Below are 10,000 nucleotides of genomic sequence, written 5' to 3'. Positions count from 1 at the left end.
GGGAGCATGTCCCGGTGGTGTGGCCGAGGATGGAGTGCCTTTTGAAGGGGGTGTTTCTGAATTTGGACCCTTTTTGAGTTGCATGGCCGGATGGGTGTGGTTTTGAAGGGTGTGTCTGTCTGGAGTGGCACCGGCGTTGGTGTGAGGCTGAGGGTGGGCGTTCGGTTCCTGGTTAGGGATAGGGAAAGGGTGAGACTTAGCTTTAGTGCTCGTGCCCCCGATTTTGGTAATGTTTGACGTCAATTTTCCAAGGAGGCGAATGCAAGGCTTCAGAGGGACTTTGAGTGTTCGGGGGCGGGGTAGCTCAGCCGGATTTGCCCCGGCGGTTCTGCGGACGGTGTTGACTTCGAGGGCGGACCGGCCCCCGTGTTCAGTCCGAATATCGTGCATTGTTAACGGCGGGAAGTGTTCCAAAAGGGAATGGGATTGAATGTGACTGCTGAAGCCGACTTTGAGACCTGTAACGCGGGTAGCTCAGCCGGATTTGACCCGGCGGTTCTGGCGACGGTCTCGCCTTCGAGGGGGGAGCGCCCCGCGTGTTCAGGCCGAATTTTGTGCATTTCCATCGGCGGGAAGAGGTCCAAACGGGAATGGGATTGAATGTGACTGCTGAAGCCGACATTGAGACCTCTAACGCGGGTAGCTCGGCAGGATTTGACCCGGCGGTTCTGCCGAAGGTCTCACCTTCGAGGGGGGAGCGTCCCGCGTGTTCAGGCCGAATATCGTGCATTGTTAACGGCGGGAAGTGTTCCAAAAGGGAATGGGATTGAATGTGACTGCTGAAGCCGACATTGAGACCTCTAACGCGGGTAGCTCGGCCGGATTTGACCCGGCGGTTCTGGCGACGGTCTCGCCTTCGAGGGGGGAGCGTCCCGCGTGTTCAGGCCGAATTTTGTGCATTTCCATCGGCGGGAAGAGGTCCAAACGGGAATGGGATTGAATGTGACTGCTGAAGCCGACATTGAGACCTCTAACGCGGGTAGCTCGGCCGGATTTGACCCGGCGGTTCTGCCGAAGGTCTCACCTTCGAGGGGGGAGCCTCCCGCGTGTTCAGGCCGAATTTTGTGCATTTCCATCGGCGGGAAGAGGTCCAAACGGGAATGGGATTGAATGTGACTGCTGAAGCCGACATTGAGACCTCTAACGCGGGTAGCTCGGCCGGATTTGACCCGGCGGTTCTGCCGAAGGTCTCACCTTCGAGGGGGGAGCGCCCACCGTGTACAGGCCGATTTTCATGCATTTCCAACCGTGGGAAGGGGTCCGAAAGGGGATGGGGGTGAACGTGACTGCTCAACCCGACTTTGAGACCTGTAACGCGGGTAGCTCAGCCGGATTTGACCCGGCGGTTCTGGCGACGGTCTCGCCTTCGAGGGGGGAGCGTCCCGCGTGTTCAGGCCGAATTTTGTGCATTTCCATCGGCGGGAAGAGGTCCAAACGGGAATGGGATTGAATGTGACTGCTGAAGCCGACATTGAGACCTCTAACGCGGGTAGCTCGGCAGGATTTGACCCGGCGGTTCTGCCGAAGGTCTCACCTTCGAGGGGGGAGCGCCCACCGTGTACAGGCCGATTTTCATGCATTTCCAACCGTGGGAAGGGGGCCGAAAGGGGATGGGGGTGAATGTGACTGCTCAACCCGACTTTGAGGCATCTAACCCGGGTAGCTCAGCCGGGTTTGACCCGGCGGTTCTGCCGACGGCCTCGCCTTCGAGGGGGGAGCGTCCCCCGTGTACAGGCCGATTTTCATGCATTTCGAACCGTGGGAAGTGGCCCAAAAGGGGATGGGAGTGAATGTGACTGCTCAACCCGACTTTGGCGCTTCCGAGCCGGGTAGCTCAGCCGGGTTTGACCCGGCGGTTCTGCCGACGGTCTCGTCTTCGAGGCGGGTGCCTCCCCCGTGTACAGGCCGATTTTCATGCATTTCGTACCGTGGGAAGTGGTCCAAAAGGGAATGGGGGTGGACGTGACTGCTCATACCGACATCGAGACTTGTAAGCCGTGTAGCTCGGCCGGGTTTGATCCGGCGGGTCTGCCGACGGTCTCGTCTTCGAGAGGGGGGCCTCCCCCGTGTACAGGCCGATTTTCGTGCATTTCCAACGGTGGGAAGAGGTTCAAAAGGGGATGGGGGTGAATGTGACTGCTCAACCCGACTCTGAGGCTTCTAACCCGGGTAGCCCGGCCGGGTTTGACCCGGCGGTTCTGCCGTCGGTCTCGCCTTCGAGGGCGGAGCCTCCCCCGTGTACAGGCCGATTTTCGTGCATTTCAAACCGTGGGAAGCGGTCCAAAAGGGGATGGGAGTGAATGTGACTGCTCATACCGACCTTGGCGCTTCCGACCCGGGTAGCTCAGCCGGGTTTGACCCGGCGGTTCTGCCGACGGTCTCGTCTTCGAGGCGGGTGCCTCCCCCGTGTACAGGCCGATTTTCATGCATTTCGTACCGTGGGAAGTGGTCCAAAAGGGAATGGGGGTGAATGTGACTGCTCAACCCGACTCTGAGGCTTCTAACCCGGGTAGCTCGGCCGGGTTTGACCCGGCGGTTCTGCCGTCGGTCTCGCCTTCGAGAGGGGCGCCTCCCCCGTGTACAGGCCGATTTTCGTGCATTTCCAACGGTGGGAAGAGGTTCAAAAGGGGATGGGGGTGAATGTGACTGCTCAACCCGACTCTGAGGCTTCTAACCCGGGTAGCCCGGCCGGGTTTGACCCGGCGGTTCTGCCGTCGGTCTCGCCTTCGAGGGCGGAGCCTCCCCCGTGTACAGGCCGATTTTCGTGCATTTCAAACCGTGGGAAGCGGTCCAAAAGGGGATGGGAGTGAATGTGACTGCTCATACCGACCTTGGCGCTTCCGACCCGGGTAGCTCAGCCGGGTTTGACCCGGCGGTTCTGCCGACGGTCTCGCCTTCGAGGGGGGAGCGTCCCCCGTGTTCAGGCCGAATTTTGTGCATTTCGAACCGTGGGAAGTTGCCCAAAAGTCGATGGGAGTGAATGTGACTGCTCAACCCGACTTTGGCGCTTCCGAGCCGGGTAGCTCAGCCGGGTTTGACCCGGCGGTTCTGCCGACGGTCTCGTCTTCGAGGCGGGTGCCTCCCCCGTGTACAGGCCGATTTTCATGCATTTCGTACCGTGGGAAGTGGTCCAAAAGGGAATAGGGGTGGACGTGACTGCTCATACCGACATTGAGACTTGTAAGCCGTGTAGCTCGGCCGGGTTTGATCCGGCGGGTCTGCCGACGGTCTCGTCTTCGAGGCGGGTGCCTCCCCCGTGTACAGGCCGATTTTCGTGCATTTCGAACCGTGGGAAGTGGTCCAAAAGGGGATGGGGGTGGACGTGACTGCTCAACCCGACTTTGAGGCTTCTAACCCGGGTAGCTCGGCCGGGTTTGACCCGTCGATTCTGCCGATGGTCTCGTTTTGGAGGGGGGAGCCTCCCCCGTGTTCAGTCCGATTTTCGTGCATTTCGAACCGTGGGAAGTGGCCCAAAAGGGGATGGGAGTGAATGTGACTGCTCATACCGACTTTGGCGCTTCCGAGCCTGGTAGCTCAGCCGGGTTTGATCCGGCGGTTCTGCCGACGGTCTCGTCTTCGAGGCGGCTCCCTCCCCCGTGTACAGGCCGATTTTCATGCATTTGCAACGGTGGGAAGTTGCCCAAAAGGGGATGGGAGTGAATGTGACTGCTCAACCCGACTTTGGCGCTTCCGAGCCTGGTAGCTCAGCCGGGTTTGAACCGGCGGTTCTGCCGACGGTCTCGTCTTCGAGGCGGCTCCCTCCCCCGTGTACAGGCCGATTTTCGTGCATTTCGAACCGTGGGAAGTGGTCCAAAAGGGAATGGGGGTGGACGTGACTGCTCAACCCGACTCTGAGGCTTCTAACCCGGGTAGCTCGGCCGGGTTTGATCCGGCGGTTCTGCCGACGGTCTCGTCTTCGAGGCCGGTGCCTCCCCCGTGTACAGGCCGATTTTCGTGCATTTCCAACGGTGGGAAGTGGTCCAAAAGGGAATGGGGGTGGACGTGTCTGCTCATACCGACTTTGAGACTTGTAAGCCGGGTAGCTCAGCCGGGTTTGTTCCGGCGGTTCTGCCGACGGTCTCGTCATCGAGGGGGGAGCCTCCCCCGTGTCCAGGCCGATTTTCATGCATTTCCAACCGTGGGAAGTGGTCCAAAAGGGAATGGGGGTGAATGTGACTGCTCATACCGACTTTGAGACTTTTAAGCCGGGTAGCTCAGCCGGGTTTGACCCGGCGGTTCTGCCGACGGTCTCGCCTTCGAGGGGGGAGCGTCCCCCGTGTTCAGGCCGAATTTTGTGCATTTCGAACCGTGGGAAGTTGCCCAAAAGTCGATGGGAGTGAATGTGACTGCTCAACCCGACTTTGAGACTTGTAAGCCGGGTAGCTCAGCCGGGTTTGACCCGGCGGTTCTGCCGACGGTCTCGTCTTCGAGGCGGGTGCCTCCCCCGTGTACAGGCCGATTTTCATGCATTTCGTACCGTGGGAAGCGGTCCAAAAGGGGATGGGAGTGAACGTGACTGCTCATACCGACTTTGGCGCTTCCGAGCCGGGTAGCTCAGCCGGGTTTGACCCGGCGGGTCTGCCGACGGTCTCGCCTTCGAGGGGGGAGCGTCCCCCGTGTTCAGGCCGAATCTTGTGCATTTCGAACCGTGGGAAGTTGCCCAAAAGTCGATGGGAGTGAATGTGACTGCTCAACCCGACTTTGAGACTTGTAAGCCGGGTAGCTCAGCCGGGTTTGACCCGGCGGTTCTGCCGACGGTCTCGTCTTCGAGGCCGGTGCCTCCCCCGTGTACAGGCCGATTTTCGTGCATTTCCAACGGTGGGAAGTGGTCCAAAAGGGAATGGGGGTGGACGTGTCTGCTCATACCGACTTTGAGACTTGTAAGCCGGGTAGCTCAGCCGGGTTTGTTCCGGCGGTTCTGCCGACGGTCTCGTCATCGAGGGGGGAGCCTCCCCCGTGTCCAGGCCGATTTTCATGCATTTCCAACCGTGGGAAGTGGTCCAAAAGGGAATGGGGGTGAATGTGACTGCTCATACCGACTTTGAGACTTTTAAGCCGGGTAGCTCGGCCGGGTTTGACCCGGCGGTTCTGCCGACGGTCTCGTCTTCGAGGCGGGTGCCTCCCCCGTGTACAGGCCGATTTTCGTGCATTTCGAACCGTGGGAAGTGGTCTAAAAGTCGATGGGAGTGAACGTGACTGCTCAACCCGACTTTGAGACTTGTAAGCCGGGTAGCTCAGCCAGGTTTGACCCGGCGGTTCTGCCGACGGTCTCGCCTTCGAGGGCGGACCCTCCCCCGTGTACAGGCCGGTTTTCGTGCATTTCGAACCGTGGGAAGTGATCCAAAAGGGAATGGGGGTGAACGTGACTGCCCAACCCGGCTTTGAGACTTGTAAGCCGGGTAGCTCAGCCGGGTTGGACCCGGCGGTTCTGCCGACGGTCTCGACTTCGAGGCGGGTGCCTCCCCCGTGTACAGGCCGATTTTCATGCATTTGCAACGGTGGGAAGTTGCCCAAAAGTCGATGGGAGTGAATGTGACTGCTCAACCCGACTTCGAGACTTGTAAGCCGGGTAGCTCAGCCGGGTTTGACCCGGCGGTTCTGCCGACGGTCTCGCCTTCGAGGGGGGAGCCTCCCCCGTGTACAGGCCGATTTTCGTGCATTTCCAACGGTGGGAACAGGTTCAAAAGGGGATGGGAGTGATTGTGACTGCTCAACCCGACTCTAGGGCTTCTAACCCGGGTAGCCCGGCCGGGTTTGACCCGGCGGTTCTGCCGACGGTCTCGTCTTCGAGGCGGGTGCCTCCCCCGTATACAGGCCGATTTTCATGCATTTCGAACCGTGGGAAGTGGTCCAAAAGGGAATGGGGGTGGACGTGTCTGCTCATACCGACTTTGAGACTTGTAAGCCGGGTAGCTCAGCCGGGTTTGATCCGGCGGTTCTGCCGACGGTCTCGCCTTCGAGGGGGGAGCCTCCCCCGTGTTCAGTCCGATTTCCATGCATTTCCAACCGTGGGAAGTTGCCCAAAAGGGGATGGGAGTGAATGTGACTGCTCAACCCGACTTTGGCGCTTCCGAGCCGGGTAGCTCAGCCGGGTTTGACCCGGCGGTTCTGCCGACGGTCTCGTCTTCGAGGCGGGTGCCTCCCCCGTATACAGGCCGATTTTCATGCATTTCGAACCGTGGGAAGTGGTCCAAAAGGGAATGGGGGTGGACGTGTCTGCTCATACCGACTTTGAGACTTGTAAGCCGGGTAGCTCAGCCGGGTTTGATCCGGCGGTTCTGCCGACGGTCTCGCCTTCGAGGGGGGAGCCTCCCCCGTGTTCAGTCCGATTTCCATGCATTTCCAACCGTGGGAAGTTGCCCAAAAGGGGATGGGAGTGAATGTGACTGCTCAACCCGACTTTGGCGCTTCCGAGCCGGGTAGCTCAGCCGGGTTTGACCCGGCGGTTCTGCCGACGGTCTCGTCTTCGAGGCGGGTGCCTCCCCCGTGTACAGGCCGATTTTCATGCATTTGGAACCGTGGGAAGTGGTCCAAAAGGGAATGGGGGTGGACGTGACTGCTCATACCGACTTTGAGACTTGTAAGCCGGGTAGCTCAGCCGGGTTTGACCCGGCGGTTCTGCCGACGGTCTCGCCTTCGAGGGGGGAGCCTCCCCCGTGTTCAGTCCGATTTTCGTGCATTTCCCACGGTGGGAAATGGTATCTTTCATTACGGGGACAAGGGTCTGAAGCGGTGAAGTCAGTAACCGGCATAGTTAAGGAAAGGGTTCGAATTTTCTCAACAGTACGAAAAAAGTGAGCAGGGAAGCTAGAGAAGGTGTCAGTGAGTCCCAAACGAGTGAACCGCAAAACTTAGGGAAATGCCCGAAAGCGTTTTAAAGGGTGAAATCGGGAACGAGGAAATGATCGGAAAGTGCCTGAAAGTGCTAAATGAGTAAACAGAAAAACGAAGAAAAATGTTTGAAAAGAAGAAGTGAGTAACCAGGAAAACTTAGAAAAATGTTCAAAACGAAGAAATCAGTAACCAGGAAAACTTAGAAAAATGATCAAAAAGAAGAAATGAGTAACCAGGAAAACTTAGAAAAATGTTTAAAAAGAAGAAATCAGTAACCAGGAAAACTTAGGAAAATGTTTAAAAAGAAGAAATCAGTAACCAGAAAAACTGCGAAAAATGTTTAAAAAGAAGAAATGAGTAACCAGAAAAACTTAGAAAAATGTTTAAAAAGAAGAAATCAGTAACCAGGAAAACTTAGAAAAATGTTTAAAAAGAAGAAATCAGTAACCAGGAAAACTTAGAAAAATGTTATAAAAGAAGAAGTGAGTAACCAGAAAAACTTAGAAAAATGTTTAAAAAGAAGAAATCAGTAACCAGAAAAACTGCGAAAAATGTTTAAAAAGAAGAAATCAGTAACCAGACAAACTGCGAAAAATGTTTAAAAAGAAGAAATCAGTAACCAGGAAAACTTAGAAAAATGTTTAAAAAGAAGAAGTGAGTAACCAGAAAAACTTAGAAAAATGTTTAAAAAGAAGAAATCAGTAACCAGAAAAACTTAGAAAAATGTTTAAAAAGAAGAAATCAGTAACCAGAAAAACTGCGAAAAATGTTTAAAAAGAAGAAATCAGTAACCAGAAAAACTTAGAAAAATGTTTAAAAAGAAGAAGTGAGTAACCAGAAAAACTTAGAAAAATGTTTAAAAAGAAGAAATCAGTAACCAGAAAAACGGCGAAAAATGTTTAAAAAGAAGAAATCAGTAACCAGACAAACTGCGAAAAATGTTTAAAAAGAAGAAATCAGTAACCAGAAAAACTTAGAAAAATGTTTAAAAAGAAGAAATCAGTAACCAGAAAAACTTAGAAAAATGTTTCAAAAGAAGAAGTGAGTAACCAGAAAAACTTAGAAAAATGTTTAAAAAGAAGAAGTGAGTAACCAGAAAAACTTAGAAAAATGTTTAAAAAGAAGAAATGAGTAACCAGAAAAACTTAGAAAAATGTTTAAAAAGAAGAAATGAGTAACCAGAAAAACGGCGAAAAATGTTTAAAAAGAAGAAATCAGTAACCAGAAAAACGGCGAAAAATGTTTAAAAAGAAGAAATCAGTAACCAGACAAACTGCGAAAAATGTTTAAAAAGAAGAAATCAGTAACCAGAAAAACTTAGAAAAATGTTTAAAAAGAAGAAATCAGTAACCAGGAAAACTTGGAAAAAAACACTTAGAAAAATTTTCAGCAAAGTGTGAAAAATATTCTAAGTGTCAGCGGAGGAAAATGCTGCAGCATCGGGAAAGATTCGCAAACTTACACCGAACATGTGCTCCGAAGTGCCGGAGGAATTGGGTGAATTGAGCCCGGCAAATGGCCAGCTGTCGTTTTGTGCCTGCAGCCCGAAAACTTTAACTTTGTCTGTCGCGGAAGTCCGGACCGAGAAAAATCCAAACGGTTTTGACCGGACCGAGTTCCAGACCGATGCAGTCAAATTTGGAATTCAGACCCATTCAGTGCCACTTGTAGTTTTTCCGCAGTGAGGTTGGCGGGGTACCCGGAGATATATGGGAACACGATTTTTAGAACAAAATGGCGGCGCGGGACCGTTCTGAAAGGCATCCGAAAAACGGTTCCACGGGCATAGCACTTTAATGACAGGTATGAGTGCATGCCGGAGAGCTCTTGGAAGTCGAATTTTTGACACTTTGTCAATTTTTTGACAGATTTGACAAACTCTTTCTGTCTGTTCTAAGAGTCAGTCAGAGACTTGTGCGGCGGTCTTTTGACACTATTGGAGGGCGGGCAAACCCCACGTTGACTCCGGCCGTCCCTCCACAGGCGCTCGTGTCCAAAATGAAGGCGAGAGACGCGAGTGGCCTGGTTCCCTTGGGTGTTGCCAAGAAGGCTGCGGGCTGACCGTTGCCTGAGCACTCCCTAAAGCCTCTTGTGATGAGAGCAGACCTCGCCTGCCGCACGACCGGCTCTGGGAGTCGTTGGGCCGCTATTTGTGAATAGTCTGGTCCTCCTCTGCCACCCGGACAAGCGCGATGGCTCTGCCGCCCTGCGGTGCTCGTCACCCAGGTTTGGGGAACACGATACTCGTAACAAAAATAAAAGGCGGCTCGGGACCTGCAGGCGAAAGGGGTCCCGTGGTGCTAAGCACGTCGACTTCGGGTCTCGGTGCAAGCCGGAGAGCTCACGGAAGTCTAAAGTTTTCGGCACGTGGTCGAATCTTTTCAAAGGCTTACCCGGCTCTTTCCGTCCATTCTGAGAGTAAGTCAGAGGCCGGTGCGGAGGTCTCTTGACAATCGGAGGGGGTGGTGGCCCTCCGCAGGCGCTCGTGTCGAAAATGAAGGCGAGAGACGCGAGTGGCCTGGTTCCCCTGGGTGTTGCCAGGAAGGCTGCGGGCTGACCCTTGCCTGAGCACTCCCTAAAGCCTCTTGTGATGAGAGCAGACCTCGCGCGCCGCACGACCGGCTCTGGGAGTCGTTGGGCCGCTATCTGTGAATAGTCTGGTCCTCCTCTGCCACCCGGCCAAGTGCGATGGCTCTGCCGCCCTGCGGTGCTCGTCACGCAGGTATGGGGCACACGATGCTCGTAACAGCAAATAAAGGCGGCTCGGGACCTGCAGGCGAAAGGGGTCCCGTGGTGCTTAGCACGTCGACTTCGGGTCTCGGTGCAAGCCGGAGAGCTCACGGAAGTCTAAAGTTTTCGGCACGTGGTCGAATCTTTTGAAAGGCTTACCCGGCTCTTTCCGTCCATTCTGAGAGTCAGTCAGAGGCCGGTGCGGCGGTCTATTGACGACCGGAGGCTCCCATGGGTGTTGCGATGAGGGTGGAGGGCACAGAACCTTGCCTTAGCACTCCCTAATAAAGCCTCTTGTGAAGAGAGCAGACCTCGCGCGCCGCACGACCGGCTCTGGGAGTCGTTGGGCCGCTATCTGTGAATAGTCTGGTCCTCCTCTGCCACCCGGCCAAGTGCGATGGCTCTGCCGCCCTGCGGTGCTCGTCACGCAGGTATG

The sequence above is a fragment of the Chiloscyllium punctatum genome, unplaced genomic scaffold, assembly GCF_047496795.1.
Source record: "Chiloscyllium punctatum isolate Juve2018m unplaced genomic scaffold, sChiPun1.3 scaffold_510, whole genome shotgun sequence".
Lineage (NCBI taxonomy): Eukaryota > Metazoa > Chordata > Chondrichthyes > Orectolobiformes > Hemiscylliidae > Chiloscyllium > Chiloscyllium punctatum.
This window is presented reverse-complemented; position numbering follows the sequence as displayed.